Raw genomic sequence first — 17,723 nt, forward strand, 5'->3', positions numbered from 1 at the left:
AGGCAAATACTAACAGCCATAAAAGGGGAAATCAACAGTAACACAATCATAGTAGGGGACTTTAACACCCCACTGTCACCAATGGACAGATCATCCAAAATGAAAATAAATAAAGAAACACAAGCATTAACTGATACATTATACAAGATGGATTTACTTGATATTTATAGGACATTCCATCCAAAAACAACAGAATACACATTTTTCTCAAGTGCCCATGGAACATTCTCCAGGATAGATCATACCTTGGGTCACAAATCTAGCCTTGGCAAATGTAAGAAAATTGAAATCGTATCAAATATCTTTTCTGACCACAACGCTATGAGACTAGATATCAATTACAGGAAAAGATCTGTAAAAAATACAAACACATGGAGGCTAAACAATACACTACTTAATAACGAAGTGATCACTGAAGAAATCAAAGAGGAAATCAAAAAGTACTTATTTTTTTTTTTTTTTTTTTTTTTTTGCGGTATGCGGGCCTCTCACTGTTGTGGCCTCTCCCGTTGCAGAGCACAGGCTCCGGACGCGCAGGCCTAGCGGCCATGGCTCACGGGCTTAGTTGCTCCGCGGCATGTGGGATCTTCCCGGACCAGGGCACGAACCCGTGTCTCCTGCATCGGCAGGCGGATTCTCAACCACTGCGCCACCAGGGAAGTCCCAAAAAGTACTTAGAAACAAATGACAATGGAGACACGACGACCCAAAACCTATGGGATACAGCAAAAGCAGTTCTAAGAGGGAAGTTTATAGCAATACAATCCTACCTTAAGAAACAGGAAGCATCTCGAATAAACAACTTAACTTTGCACCTAAAGCAATTAGAGAAGGAAGAACAAAAAAACCCCAAATTTAGCAGAAGGAAAGAAATCATAAAGATCAGATCAGAAATTAATGAAAAAGAAATGAAGGAAACAATAGCAAAGATCAATAAAAGTAAAAGCTGGTTCTTTGAGAAGATAAATAAAATTGATAAACCATTAGCCAGACTCATCAAGAAAAAAAGGGAGAAGACTCAAATCAATAGAATTAGAAATGAAAAAGGAGATGTAACAACTGACTCTGCAGAAATACAAAAGATTATTAGAGATTACTACAAGCAACTCTATGCCAATAAAATGGACAACCTGGAAGAAATGGACAAATTCTGAGAAATGCACAACCTGCCAAGACTGAACCAGGAAGAAATAGAAAATATGAACAGACCAATCACAAGCACTGAAATTGAACCTGTGATTAAAAATCTTCCAACAAACAAAAGCCCAGGACCAGATGGCTTCACAGGCGAATTCTATCAAACATTTAGAGAAGAGCTAACACCTATCCTTCTCAAACTCTTCCAAAAGATAGCAGAGGGAGGAACACTCCCAAACTCATTCTATGAGGCCAACATCACCCTGATACCAAAACCAGACAAAGACGTCACAAAGAAAGAAAACTACAGGCCAATATCACTGATGAACCTAGATGCAAAAATCCTCAACAAAATACTAGCAAACAGAATCCAACAGCACATTAAAAGGATCATACACCATGATCAAGTGGGGTTTACTCCAGGAATGCAAGGATTCTTCAATATACGCAAATCAATCAACGTGATACACCATATCAACAAACTGAAGGAGAAAAACCATATGATCATCTCAATAGATGCAGAGAAAGCTTTTGACAAAATTCAACACCCATTTATGATAAAAACCCTGCAGAAAGTAGGCATAGAGGGAACTTTCCTCAATATAATAAAGGCAATATATGACAAACCCACAGCCAGCATTGTTCTCAATGGTGAAAAACTGAAACCATTTCCACTAAGATCAGGAATAAGACAAGGTTGCCCACTCTCACCACTCTTATTCAACCTAGTTTTGGAAGTTCTAGCCACAGCAATTAGAGAAAATAAAGAAATAAAAGGAATCCAAATAGGAAAAGAAGAAGTAAAGCTGTCACTGTTTGCAGATGACATGATACTATACATAGAGAATCCTAAGGATGCTACCAGAAAACTACTAGAACTAATCAATGAATTTGGTAAAGTAGCAGGATACAAAGTTAATGCACAGAAATCTCTGGCATTCTTATACACAAATGATGAAAAATCTGAGAGTGAAATTAAGAAAACACTCCCATTTACCATTGCAACAAAAAGAATAAAATATCTAGGAATAAACCTACCTAAGGAGACAAAAGACTTGTATGCAGAAAACTATAAGACACTGATGAAAGAAATTAAAGATGATACAAATAGGTGGAGAAATATACCATGTTCTTGGATTGGAAGAATCAACATAGTGAAAATGACTGTATTACCCAAAGCAATCTACAGATTCAATGCAATCCCTATCAAATTACCACTGGCATTTTTTACAGAACTAGAAAAAAGAATTTCACAATTTGTATGGAAACACAAAAGACCCCGAATAGCCAAAGCAATCTTGAGAATGAAAAATGGAGCTGGAGGAATCAGGCTCCCTGACTTCAGACTCTACTACAAGGCCACAGTAATCAAGACTGTATGGTACTGGCACAAAAACAGAAATATAGATCAATGGAACAGGATAGAAAGCCCAGAGATAAACCCACACACATATGGTCACCTTATCTTTGATAAAGGAGTCAAGAATATACATTGGAGAAAAGACAGCCTCTTCAATAAGTGGTGCTGGGAAAACTGGACAGCTACCTGTAGAAGTATGAAATTAGAACACTCCCTAACACCATACACAAAAATAAACTCAAAATGGGTTAAAGACCTAAATGTAAAGCCAGACACTATAAAACTCTTAGAGGAAAACATAGGCAGAACACTCTATGACATAAATCACAGCAAGATCCTTTTTGACCCATCTCCTAGAGAAATGGAAATAAAAACAAAAATAAACAAATGGGATCTAATGAAACTTAAAAGCTTTTGCACAGCAAAGGATACCATAAACAAGACCAAAAGACAACCCTCAGAATGGGAGAAAATATTTGCAAATGAAGCAACTGATAAAGGATTAATCTCCAAAATTTATAAGCAACTCATGCAGCTCAATAACAAAAAAACAAACAACCCAATCCAAAAATGGGCAGAAGAACTAAATAGACATTTCTCCAAAGAAGATATACAGATAGCCAACAAACACATGAAAGAATGCTCAACATCATTAATCATTAGAGAAATGCAAATCAAAACTACAATGAGATATCATCTCACACCGGCCAGATTGGCCATCATCAAAAACTCTAGAAACAATAAATGCTGGAGAGGGTGTGGAGAAAAGGGAACACTCTTGCACTGTTGGTGGGAATGTAAAATGATACAGCCACTATGGAGAACAGTATGGAGGTTCCTTAAAAAACTAAAAATAGAACTACCATATGACCCAGCAATCCCACTACTGGGCATATACCCTGAGAAAACCATAATCCAAAAAGAGTCATGTACCAAAATGTTTATTGCAGCTCTATTTACGATAGCCAGGACATGGAAGCAACCTAAGTGTCCATCAACAGATGAATGGATAAGGAAGATGTGGCACATATATACAATGGAATATTACTCAGCCATAAAAAGAAATGAAACTGAGTTATTTGTAATGAGGTGGATAGACCTGTAATCTGTTATACAGAGTGAAGTAAGTCAGAAGGAGAAAAACAAATACCGTATGCTAACACATATATATGGAATCTAAAAAAAAAAAAATGTCATGAAGAGATTAGTGGTAGGATGGGAATAAAACACAGACCTACTAGAGCATAGACTTGAGGATATGGGGAGGGGGAAGGGTAAGCTGTGACAATGTGAGAGAGTGGCAGGGACATACACACACTACCAAATGTAAATTAGATAGCTAGTGGGAAGCTACAGCATAGCACAGGGAGTTCACCTCTGTGCTTTGTGACCATCTAGAGGGGTGGGATAGGGAGGGTGGGAGGGAGGGTGACACAAGAGGGAAGAGTTATGGGAACATATGTATATGTATAACTGATTCACTTTGTTGTAAAGGAGAAACTAACACACTATTGTAAAACAGTTATACTCAAATAAAGATGTTAAAAAAAAACAAACAACAACAAAAAAAACCACTGATCAAAGATACTGATACTTACAAAAGACAAATTTAATTTATATAAATAAAACCCCTTTTTAAAAGAAAAAAAAAGCTACAGTCATCAAAACAGTATGGTGCTGGCACGAAGACAGAAATATAGACCAATGGAACAGAAGAAATTGCCCAGAAATAAACACATGCACTTATGATTAATTAATCTATGACAAAGGAGGCAAGAATATACAATGGAGAAAAGACAGTCTCTTCAATAAGTGGTGCTGGGAATACTGGACAGCTACATGTAAAAGAATCAAGTTAGAACATTCTCTAACACCATACACAAAAATAAACTCAAAATGGATTAAAGACCTAAATGTAAGACTGGATACTATAAAACTCTTAGAGGAAAACATAGACAGAACACTCTTTGACATAAATTGCAGCAATATCATTTTGGATCCACCTCCTAGAGTAATAAAAACAAAAATAAACAAATGGGACCTAATTAAACTTAAAAGCTTTTGAATATCAAAGGAAACCACAAACAACACGAAAAGACAACCCAAAGAATGGGAGAAAATATTTGCAAATGCAGCAACCAACAAAGGATTCATCTTCAAAATATACAAACAGCTCATGCAGCTCAATATCAAAAAGACAAACAACCCAATCAAAAAATGGGCAGAAGACCTAAACACACATTTCTCTAAAGAAGATATACATATGGCCAAAAAGCACAAGAAAAGATGCTCAGCATCACTAATTATTAGAGAAATGCAAATCAAAATTACAGTGAGACATCACCTCACACCAATCAGAATGGCCATCATCAGAAAATCTACAAACAATAAATGCTGGATGGGCTTCCCTGGTGGCGCAGCGGTTGAGAGTCCGCCTGCCAATGCAGGGGACACAGGTTCGTGCCCTGCTCCGGGGGGATCCCACGTGCCGCGGAGTGGCTGGGCCCATGAGCCTTGGCTGCTGGGCCTGCGTGTCCAGAGCCTGAGCTCTGCAGCAGGAGAGGCCACAACAGTGAGAGGCCACAGCAGTAAGAGCCCCGCATACCGCAAATAAATAAATAAACAATAAATAAATAAATGCTGGAAAGGGTGTGGAGAAAAGAGAACCCTCCTACACTGCTGGTAGGAATGTAAATTGGTACAACCATTATGGAGAACAGTATGGAGGTTCCTTAAAAAAAATAAAAACAGAACTACCATATGATCCAGCAAGCCCACTCCTGGGCATATACCTGAAGAAATTCATAATTCGAAAAGATACATGCATCCCAAAGTTCAATGCAGCACTATTTACAATAGCCAAGACATGGAAGCAAACTAAATGTCCATTGACAGAGGAAAAAGAAGACATGGTACATATATACAATGGAATATTACCCAACCATAAAAGGAAATGAAATACTACCATTTGCAGCAACATGGATGGACCCAGAGATTGTCATACAAAGTGAAGTAAGTCAGACAGAGAAAGACAAATATCACACGATATCTCTTATATGAGGAATCTTAAAAAAATGATACAAATTAACTTATTTACAAAACAGAGACAGACTCATAGACTTAGAAAACAAACTTATGGTTACCAAAGGGGAAAGGTGTGGGTGAAGGATAGATTGGGAGTTTGGGACTGACATATACACAGTACTATATTTAAAATAGATAACCAACAAGGACCTCCTGTATAGCTCAATATTCTGTAATAACCAAAATGGGAAAAGAATTTGAAAAATAATAGATACACGTATATGTATAACTGAATCACTTTGCTGCACACCTGAAACTAACACAACATTGTAAATCAACCATACTCCAAAATAAAATAAAAATTAAATTAAAAATAAATAAATAATATATATTGTGGTGATGCTTGCACAACTTTGTGAATATACTAGCCCTCATGGAACTGTACACTTTAAATGGGTGGACTGTATGGTATATGTAAATTATTTTTAATAGATAAAGGACGGTTGGAAGAGTGCTGCACAGAGGGAGTATCTTGAAGTGGAAAAGAATGCGGTGTGGGGGAGAAACTCAGTGTGTCGGAGCTTGGAGATGGAGGGGAGAAAGGATATCAGATGCGGCAGGAACTACACCCTACAGGCCTTGGTGACCCAGAAAAGGATGTTGGTCTTCATCGTTAGTGCAGTGGGAAGCCACTGAAGGATTTTAATCAGGGAGTCACATGATCCTACTGAAGTTTTTCAAATTTTATACAGTAAGTGCTCAATAAATTAAAGCTAATTTTATATCATGAATACATTAAGACAGCAGGTCAAGTATGGAAAACCTAAGTTTTAATCATCTTCCTGAGGAATGCAGGCCCCAAAGTTTTGGGGTCATGTTTGCACCCTTTGTCCTATGAGTGGCCAGCTTGGCTCTGTGTGCTTCTCATCCACTGTCTCGTGCCCTAAATGCTCAACAGGAGGACAAGCTGGGTGAGGTCACTCTCAGGTGCTGACCCCGTGCTCCCATGTTGCAGAGTCCTTGGGATTCGGACTTTCACTGAGCTCTTTATCCTTCTGCAGATGGCAGAGGGAAAAAAATAACTGGCAAAATGTTCATTCCACCTCATTTAATGCGGTTTGCATAGGTGTGGTTAAGTTGAGGCCTCGACAGGAAAAGCTGATTTCAAGTTCTGGCACAATGATTAGCTGATTCACAAGAGATGTGAGTCTCCATTTCTTCCCTGCACATCTGTCCTGTCTGCTTTTAATTTGGAAGCACCAGTTTTAATTTAGTGGCAGGACTGTAAACTCCATTTCTGTGAACACAGAATGACATACTTTGTGGAACGGGGGCCTCTGGCCAAGATCTGACTCTTAAGTAATTGATGGCTAGTGACTAGCTGAGAAACACTCCAATGCGAACACTTTCCACGGCAAAAACCTTGTCATATCAGCTGGATTGCAAGCGAGGCTTCTGGGCTGCTGCCCATCTAAATACAGGTCATGTCTTTAAGCACAGCCTCCAGAGCCCAAAAGGCGCCTCCAGCTTCATCCTATACATCGAAACTCTTTCCAATCCATAGCTTCCCTTTGTCTTTTGCACTGGTTTGGAGGCTGTGGTCCAATGCACAGATTTCCTCATCTTTGGAAAGCAACCCTATCAGGAAGGAGGTTTCAGCATTAGGGGTTGTTTTGTTCTGGTAAAAAGGACACACTTTTCATCACATTTGAAAACCAATTTTTTAAAATCTCACTCATATCCAATATTCTGTGTGTGTAAGAGAGAAGAAACAGGCCTAGAGTTACATCACTCTTGTGGTTTAAGAAATCTTTTTCACACTATGTAGACTGTTTTTGGGACTGGGATTTTTGGAGAGGGGGAAGGGGCAGAGCAAGAAGGACAGAGAAATAAGAAAACAAATCATCCTCCAACTAAGAAGAAATGGATAAGCAACGAGAATAAAATGGACAAAACTTCCATGAGTTTGGAATCTTCTAGACGCAGAGATAGATGGTATGTCTTTTAATTAATAAATTTTATTTAAAGCCACCTGTCTTAGATCACAACTGAATATCACCTAACATCATGCCTGCCATAAAGTAGGCTTAAGTACGTATTTTTGAATATTTAAATGAGGATATTAGTAATTATTGGTGCTTACCATGTGCCCAGCACGGCTGTAGGTCACAAGGCATGGGAAACATAGCTGGTGAACTTATGGGCTGTCTCATGTAGAATAATAATAAGGGGCAGAGGCATTGGAGTTAGCTTGTCCTGGTTCTGGCTTTAAGTCCTGGTTCTGCCACTTATGAGTTATGTGGCCTTGGGAGTTATTTAAGTTGCCTAATTTTCAGCGTCCTCAGATTAGACACGTGGACAATAATAGGATCCATCTCATTTGGCTGTTGGGAGGACTGATTGAGGTAAAGGGTAGATGGTGCTTAGAAAAGTGCCTGGAACATAGGAAATGCTCAATAATGGTAGCAGTTATCACAGTTTGGCAATGGCACATGGCAGCCTCACGCAACAATCCTTGCCATGGCTCTCCCCAAAATATCCTTGAATCTCCACCTGTGTTTTACAACCAGTTGGCTGCCAATTTCTTTCCCAAGCCATAGTGAGGCCAACAGTGCACACTCCTGTTGGTTTACTTAAGTGTGAAGAGTCCCACTGTCCTGAAGCTAATGAGGGTTTTGAGAAAATCATTTCTCTGTGGAGGACAGTGGCACTCAGCTCCAGTGCAAACAAGAGAACATCCCAGATGGTTTGCAAAGTATTTCAGTTTTGCCAAACATGTTTTCCTCTAATTTTAAATTCCCTGTGTATTTTAAGTGAAATGTAATCCACACAACCCTGGTCAAGCAACTATCGGGGATGGAAGTGGGGAAAGAATATGAGTGAATCCCAACATCAGCAATTAGAGAGATGGCAACATCTCAGGGGTGTGAGTACACATGTGCACTAACAAAGTGGGCTCTGGACTAGGAGGAGAGAGGAAAGTGCTCTCCAGACTCTCTTCTCCCACCCATCACTCACTCACTCACCTACTCCATGTTTATTGGGCCCTCGCTAACCCCACACCATACTGGGCCCTGTGGGTCACATGTGATCCCTGTCCTAAAAGAATTAGATTAGGGGTCAGCAAACTTTCTTTGTAAATGCCCAGACAGTAAATGTTTTTGGCTTTGTGGGATGTGTGGTGTCTCTTGTAATTCATCAACTCTGCTGTTTTAGCATGAAACCACCCATAGACAATGCATAAAAAAAAGGGCAGGGGTTTGCTCCAGTAAAACTTTAATTTTATACACATATGTATGTATATAAAAGACAGTGGGGCCAAATTTGACCTATGGGCCCCCGACAGTTTGTTGAGCCCTGGATTAGAGTCATGGAAGACCAAACCATCACAGAGAAAACTCAGCGAGTAGGTAACTCAGCGCTAATCCATGGAGAGGCTGGCCCTGACTAAACAAGAATTCAGTGGCAGGATAGCAAGGGGCCTACAGGTGTACCTTTCAGAAAGAAGTGGATTCAAATTCCAGTGCCATCATTTATTAGCTGTGTGACTTACGACAAGCTACTGAATCTCTATAAGCCTTGGCTTGCTCATCTGCAAAATGGATATAATAACACTATTCGTTGTATGTAGTAGTAGAGTAACATTATGAATAAACATGATTTGTTAATCTTATTTAATCTCGGGATTAAATAAGGCACTGTGTATATAGATTCTGTGAAATGTCTGGCCTCTAGTAGAAAGCTAGTATTCAGAGTGGGTAAAGCACAGTTTTTGGAGTCAGTGGTCCTGGATCGAACCTGAATCATCCAGACCAGGTCTCAGCAAGCTTTTTCTATAAAGGGCTGAGAGCAAACATTTTAGGCTTTGTAGGCCACATTGTTTTTGTTTTAATTTTACAACCCTTTAAACATGTAAAAATCCTTCTAGCATTCTTAGCTCATAAGCTGTGTAAAACCAGGCTGTGGGCCTCATTTGTTGACCTCTGCTTTCTACCAGAGCCGCCCAATAGAAATAGAGAGTAAGCCACATCTGCGAGGCACAGAAGTCATTTTCAATTTTCTAGTAACCACATTAGAAAAAGTTTTTTAAAAAGATAATTTTAATATTTTGATTTATCTAACATACTTAAAATATTATCATTTCAGTAAGTAATATTACAAATTTATTAATAAGATATTTTGCTTTTTTCCTTTTTGTACTGTCTTCAAAATCCTGTGTGTATTTTACATTTACAGCGTGTCTCAAGTGCTCAAAAGCCACATGTGGCCAGTGGCTGCCGTGTTGCCCAGGGCAGCCCTGGACCTCAATAATTCTTCCTAAAATGAGAATAATGATAGCACTCAGTGTTTAGGGCCGTTGCGAAGATTTAATGAGATAGTGCATGGAAGGTGCTGAGCATACCGCCTGGCACAAAGTGATCTTTAAATGCTAGCTGACCTTTGCTAACAAGAAACACCATGCATTATAATAATGGTAGATTATTTGGGGAGAAGTCTGTATCTCTTTCTTCCTTCTGGGAAAAAACCAAACTCCATCCTGGTGATCACAGGCCTTTTACAGGACCCCAAGCTTCCTTTATCATTTCTCCCAGGGGCCCAAAAAGATTGTACCTACTCCTCTGAAATCACAACTGTCCCAAGACCCAGGACACAGGTATGAGCCTTGGAAATCAAACATGAAGTTTAAGGACTGAGCCTCAGCCCACAAACCCTCTGGGGTTGCAGGTCAGCACCACCTACTCTTTTTGAACACATGCTCCTAGGCCAGTGCTCCGGGAGAGCTTCTTTGGTCCTAACATGTGGGTTGGTGTGCATGTGTGTGTGTGTGTGTGTGTGTTTCCCCTCTGCTCTGTACCATTTCTAATTTCCTTTTCCCTATGTAGATGCCTGGCCAGCATTCCCTACAGCTTGGCAGGAGGAACAGACACATAGGTTTGCAGACAAGTTTTTTGAGAGGCTTGGGAAATCTTGCATTTAAGTTGGAGACTCGGGGGCTGCTGCCCTGTCCCCTGAAAATCTGGGAATTGCTGAACATCCTCAAGTGACCTGATCTATAGTCAAGAGCAGAGTAATCCTGTGTGTGATTCTAATGTTAGGATGTAAGACTGTTAGTGGGAAAGGACCACCATACACCAAAAAGCAGCCTAGGTTTCTCGAAAAAGTCAAATTAGGTGGAGAGACAGAATGTTCTTATACTTAATACAGCAAAAGTTCTTTTTGCTTAAGGTGGACAGTACAACTTCCTTGAAGAGGGGGTTTTAATATTAAACAACTTCAGTTCAGAGTTCAAATGACATCACCCACTCAGGAAACCCAATCCTTCCCCAAAAGCCCATCACTTAGCTTTTAAAAGAACAAAGTCTCTGGAGCCTAATCCTTGCTCTGCCACTTAGCAGCTGTGTGGCCTTGGACTAATTACTTAACCACTCTGAGTCTTGGTTTCTTCATCTTTAAATGTAGATAACAACACATATTTGAATTTTGGGTAGGACTCAATTAGCTGGCGTAAGTTACGGGGCACATTTAATTAGTTCAGCGTTTAACATACTAAAGACACAAATAAAATGGTAATTAATTATTGCTCTCTTTTCTTGAGTGAGGTGGTGGGCTACTCTGACCAAATCCCTTTCTTTTCTTTCCAATGTTGTACCCAGGGCTCCCTCTTGCACCTAGCAAGATTCAAGATGCTGTCATGTGCATACAAGGCTCACTGGCCCAGAGCCATCACATAAGGTGAGTGGAAACACATAGCCCAAGGGGCTTGGTTGGGAAGCAGTGGAGAAAACCGAATCACCCTCCTTGCCACATGATTTTTTCTCCCTACAGTACAGTCCCCCAAGTAAGCCAGCAAAGTCTCTGACAGTAGAATTCACATGTTTAGATACCGCATTTTGCTACTCCTGCCAGAAAATACCTTAGCACTTAAGCAGGTGTAATAGTACTGATCTCCAGGACACCGATGATTTCTAAATCTTTGAGACCCACTGGATCACTGTTATGAAAAACTGAATTACTTGGGGAAAGGAAGGTACAAACTGACAGTGTCATTCATACATTTGATTTAATCTTTTTATTATTAGTTATTTATTTATTTGTATTTACTTTTGTCTGTGTGGGGTCTTCATTGCTGTGCACTGGTTTTCTCTAGTTGTGGCGAGCAGGGGCTACTCTTCGTTGCAGTATGCGGGCTTCTAGTTACGGTGACTTCTCTTATTGCAGAGCACGGGCTCTAGGTGCCCGGGCTTCAGTAGTTGCAGCACGTGGGCTCAGCAGTTGTGGTACATGGGCTTAGTTGCTCCACGGCATGTGGGATCTTCCCGGACTAGGGCTCGAATCCGTGTTGCCTGCATTGGCAGGCAGATTCTCAACTACTGTGCCACCAGGGAAGTTCCCATTTGATTTAATCTTGATACAAGGGGTTGCCGCTTATTTCTATGAATGCAGATTTTACCACAGCAATCCCAGGAAAGACTATTTCTGTTACTCCATCAAAAAAGGGAGCATTTTCTCACAATTATTACTATTTTTATTACTATTAAAAATCAGGGGCTTCCCTGGTGGCACAGTGGTTGAGAGTCCGCCTGCCGATGCAGGGGACACAGGTTCATGCCCTGGTCTGGGAAGATCCCACATGCCGCGGAGCGGCTGGGCCCGTGAGCCATGGCCACTGAGCCTGCGCGTCCGGAGCCTGTGCTCTGCAACGGGAGAGGCCACAACAGCGAGAGACCCACGTACGGCAAAAAAAAAAAAAAAAAAAAAAAAAAAAAAAAAAAAATCAAAAATCAGAGTAAAAACTTAGTACTAATGAACTGATATATTGACTTCCATGCTATATTAAGACTTTATTATAAAGACAAGCCCGTCTTTCTGTTGAGTCAACAGAAAGCCAAACTTTGAATTAACAAACACTCTAAAAAGAATTTCAAGAATGCAATACTAACTCCTGTCTACCTCGAAAATTCCGCCTATAGTCTAAGAGTCAGCAAATTTTTCTTGTGTGAAAGGCCAGATAATAATTACTTTAGGTTTTGCAGGGTATCTGGTCTCTGACATGATTGTTGAACTTTGTCATTGTGGCACCAAAGCCATCTTAGATGATATGTAAACTAACAAGTGTGGCTGTGTTCCAATAAAACTTTATTTATAAAAACATAAGGCAGGATGAATCTGGTCTGTTGGCCCATGGTTGGCTGTCAAACAAATAACCAAAAAATAAAATCTCTGGCAAAATTCCCAACAAATTTATTTCCATTGTCTCTGCATTAAGTAAATGTGATAATAATAATGTGGGAAGAGCACGGAGGTGTACGTTAAAAGATTAAATAGCCCTCCTGTGAATGAGCCACTATTTCACTTATTTTAGAGGACACAAATATAAGTGGTTGCAGACCCCAAGAATGGTAGAAATAAGGAAGGCTTGTGACTGAAGTAAAGAAAAAAAAAGATAGAAAAGTAGTGTTAGTGTATTTATTCATTCATCACAAATTTATTAGAAACCTGTGGCATGCCAGACATAAAAAACATACTTTTTAGTCATCAGCAACCAGGCTATGGGAGAGGTTTTTGTTCTTGTCTTCTTTTGTTCTGTTTGTTTGTTTTAAGACATTCCCAATACTCCTAAAATTTTTTTCAGACTGAAAATTTCCCTGGACTGTTTAGGCCAAAAACATAGCAATTCTAATCCTGGCTTTCCAGAATGAGAGTCCTGAAGTATACATGGGAATAATTAAAATCAAAAAAATTAAAAGTAATAGAAAAAGCTGGTCCTATGAGTGTTGTAACTGGGCACTGACACCATAAGACATAATTGGCACTCGCCTCCAAGCTTCATCTGAATCCAGCATTCTAAAGCCCTTTCATAGCAGCCAAGAACATCTGCTCTAGAGAGGAGCTCTACACCCAGGCAAGAAGGATAGTACAGAGCGTGTATTTTCCTTAAAGTGCAATAATATGTTATTAAAGTATCAAATACCTAGATTTGCAACAATAATTATATAAACACAGGCTAGAAGTCTGTAGGAAAAAAAGATATACCAATTAAAAAAAACAACAAACCCACAGGAGACATAGCATTAGATATTGGGATAAGGGGCTCAGTTACTTTTCCTGAGTTGGAGTTGAACACATCTGAAAGGAATGAAGATGATCCTAGTGGTGTTTTTATTATTATTTCTTCTCCTTCAAGACTTCCTCGCTTCGAACAAGATTTATTAACAAGAGGAAATCATTACTTTGGGATTTTACTTAGCACAACATTATATAGAAGAAATAGGCTCCCAAGCTGACTGCATGTCAGCATGTGCTTTCCTCACTTTTTCTAAATTGAGCTCATCTATAAATTTTTAGAAATAGTATTTTTAAAACCAACCAACAAATTTTCCATGCCACAGAATGCCCTTCTTGTTCTGACACAACTGCTTGAAGATTTTTCTACTTCTTTTTCAATCGTGAGAGAGAGGGAAAAAAAGAGAAAGAAAGAAATAGAAAATAGAAAACTGGTGAGAAAACACTCTGATCACAGGGGATTCACTTACCCACAGTATTTTTTAAAATTGTAATTGTTTGTGGATTCATATGGTGTCTAGAGGATGGCGCAAGATGTATTTCATCAAAGTGTTGAAGCCCATTCTGAATGAGGTTGATGTACTACATATGTGTGTCTGAATGCACCAGGTCAATCACTGTGTGCTGGGTTCTCTTTCCAAGGTTAATGACACAAACTAGACTCTTGAGGAGGAGGGGGCTGTCTCTTTAGCACAGTCAACTCTGCCAATTTTTAATGTTGAAAAGTTTAGAAGATTACAGTTGGATTCCAGTGCCTAGATTGTCTCAATGGATGGCTTTATCAGTGGAAGTTAAAATGGCAGCTGAAAGTTCCAATTTTCTCCCCTTATTCCCCCTACGGTTTCCTCGTAAGGATTGTTCAAGAATGGTGAGGGGGGCTTCCCTGGTGGTGCAGTGGTTGAGAATCCGCCTGCCGATGCAGGGGACACGGGTTCGTGCCCTGGTCTGGGAAGATCCCACATGCTGCGGAGCAGCTGGGCCCGTGAGCCATGGCCGCTGAGCCTGCGCGTCCGGAGCCTGTGCTCCGCAACGGGAGAGGCCACAACAGTGAGAGGCCCTCGTACCACAAAAAAAAAAAAAAAAAAAAGAATGGTGAGGGATAAACCAAAGGTACATTAAAACGTGTTAACTATCTCAATGACAAACACACTAGGTCTTGGCCTATGTATTACGCTCACTAGTGTATACATTCCCAAACTTTAAACATGTTCATCTCACTTTCACAATTTCTGTCAAATTCACAAATCACTTGACTATTATTTACTTAATATTTTTCTTTAAAATGGCTCTTTTTCCCCCCACTTAGATAAAGTTGCATAGAAATAAAACTTTATATTACTGCTATTAATGGAAAAACATTACCACATGCCATTAAAGAGTTTACCACAAAAATACCTGAGCAAGGAAAATTGAACCATGTTATTAAAGTCTAGCTCAATTATGTGCCTGTTCTAGGCTCTGTGCCTGAGGGCTGCTCTCCCTTTAAGAAAAGGGAGATTAGCAAGTGTTAAAGATGTGCTGGAGACATGCTAGCACCAAAGCAAGACTTGCTCTTTTTTAGGAATCAGAAAGGGTGCCTGAGAACTGAAAAAGGATTAACTTTCTCACTATGTAGTTCAACACAATTTAATGCCCATCTCCTAAAGCGAAACCCTGAACAATGTATTATGTCTCTCATCTCACCAGCTATGCATCCCACAATTTAGGGAACCCTGTTCACATTCCCGTGCCTTCTAACACCTTTTCAGACTTCACAAAGGGCTTCCATATACAATGTTCTATTTGGTTCTCATTATAACTCTGGTGATGCAGAGGGGCATAATTATTACTTTAATTCTACTGGAAATGAAAGTGCAAAACAAAATATTTTAAGCTCACATAGCAAGTCAGTAGCAAAGCTCTCTCTAGAATTTGGTATTTATATTTTTGAAAAATACAGTTTGAAGCTTATGATAAAATCTCCATTATATCTTGTATAATAAACTCTGAAGCTCCTATCAGTTTTCATTTTTTAAAAATTCACCTTTCCCTTCAAACAAGATATTTAAAAACTAAGTTCATTTATTTATGACTCAACACTCAATCTTCTGTGTTCAATGCAAAGATTGCAAAATCAATGCAAAGATTATGATGACCTGCCATATACCTTTCATACCAGCATTTTATACAGAAATGTAAATAGAAAAATGAATAAATGGGAAAAAAATGAGGTTTTCAAGGGCAACTTTTATAAATGGTGGTATTTCTCATCTATGTATCACAGAAAACTAGCTATTTCCACCAAGAAAGGCTGAAACATATGGGTCTCTGGTATACGGTATATATTACAGGACAAACATCTGGCTGCAGAGTAGGATTTTATGAAATTCCCTGAGGTCTCTAAGCTTTGATTCACATTGTGCCTCTACTGTAACAACAATTCAACCACTTGGAACCTAGTTGGTTTTATTTACTGGAATGAGTGCTGAACAAACTGATCGATCACCAATCCAATTTGGTTATATTGGATTACTGAAATAATTCTGCCAAGTAAAATAGCCAATCCAGGTGATGATGACGGTAGAATTGGAGTGCCTACAGAGCAGAGGAGATGAACCGTTAACTTGATCAGCTGTATAAACAAAGTTTCTGACCAGTGGAAAATGTTAGCCAATATCCAAGGCAAGGAAAGAGCTTTAGATGAAAAATCAGAGAGGCTGCAAATGGAATATAGCATGTCTCCAGACCCAGAGGGGAAAATAGAAGGCTCCTCCCCATGGTTAGTTTAAGGATCAGTAAAAAGACTTTAAGTTTGATGTGGCATCAGGCTGAAACACAACAGAGGGCATGCATCAGTGAGGCAGTTTCTCATCTGCCTCTCCTGCTCCTGAAATTGTGTTGATTCTGAGTCTGAGTCATCATGTTAGAAAGATGTGTTGTTCATAGCTGGAGCCATATCAGATTTAGCAAGGAAAGGACAGAATGTAATAAACATGTAATAAATATCTTCTGAATCATGTTATTTTAGAGATGTCCAAAAATTGTGAGGACTGGAATCGTTCTAACAAAGTTATTCACATAATATACACCAATCTAATTCAACTGGAAAATTCTACAAATCTTAGTGATTCTGCAGAGGGCTATGTACAATTTTGGAATAAGTTCTATTGTTATGACAATACCAGGTTCATCTGACCACACACATTTAGCTTATATGGGGGTCACCATATGTACTTATCAACAAATTACTTACAGAGAAGACCATAAGCTCTTTGAGAGTAGAGGCCCGTTCTCCCTCTCCTTTTTGTCACCAGAATATCACACAGCACTATCACACGATGGTCATTAATGAATCTGTATTTCATGAATGATATAGTGGATTGTATATTGACTGACAAATCTTTCTTTAGCCCTCTTGCCCAAGACACCAAATTAAGAGAGGAATTAGATGTAAAATAACAGCCTCACAGTAGGCGTGAAGATTAGCCTGACAGGGAAGTTACTACAGTCAGTCACTTCCAAGTATAGCCCATGAATTAGCCCTGAGCCCAGATGGCTCAGTCTTGGCTGACCTAGTATTATTTGAATCAGAAAAGAAAAAAATCCTCAATTCTGTAGCTAAACTTTAATTAAAAGAACTTCTATTTTTTTTACTCCAAGTAGTCTTAACATGTGATGAAATACTTAAAAATACTTTTAAAATTAAAAAAAAATTTAAAAATATTTTTTAGATTAAAAATATTTTTGATCATCAACAGTGTACTCCACACGTATGGCAGCTATTCCCCCAAATCTCTCTCTCCCTCCTTTTCTTCTTCTAGGCATTTTCATGGATACACGGTCAATGTATTTCTTCCATCCCCTACCCACTCTTGATTTTTATTATATAGTTTAAATTAAGTCTTTCTTTAATTTTACTAACTAGATTCTCAACAACAAAAAACAACAAAAAACGATTCTGGAAGCTAACTTAGCAAGAAATAATCCTTTCCTGCTCAGAAAAAGTGGGGAAGAAGCAAAATTGTGTGTTCTCATGCATAAATATTTTCTTGTCCTTGTAAAACAAGTAAATACGCTTAATTGCATCCTGGGGTTTTCCTGGACCCAAAAGAACACTTACAGCCACACAGGCTGAAACTTCATGAAGTCCTGATTTCAG

At 39.2% G+C, this 17,723-nt stretch overlaps 1 long non-coding RNA gene across 1 annotated transcript in view; it reads left to right on the forward strand.

Annotated features, from left to right (window-relative positions):
- The first annotated feature begins 7,371 nt into the window (after positions 1–7,371).
- The window catches only part of LOC136794176 (uncharacterized), a 28,563-nt gene continuing 18,211 nt past the window's right edge, over positions 7,372–17,723 (forward strand). The window contains exons 1-2 of the long non-coding RNA XR_010840554.1: positions 7,372–7,516; positions 11,176–11,254. This is a non-coding gene — a long non-coding RNA (uncharacterized lncRNA). The remainder of the gene's footprint in view (positions 7,517–11,175; positions 11,255–17,723) is intronic.

This window comes from Kogia breviceps, chromosome 4 (assembly GCF_026419965.1).
Source record: "Kogia breviceps isolate mKogBre1 chromosome 4, mKogBre1 haplotype 1, whole genome shotgun sequence".
Lineage (NCBI taxonomy): Eukaryota > Metazoa > Chordata > Mammalia > Artiodactyla > Physeteridae > Kogia > Kogia breviceps.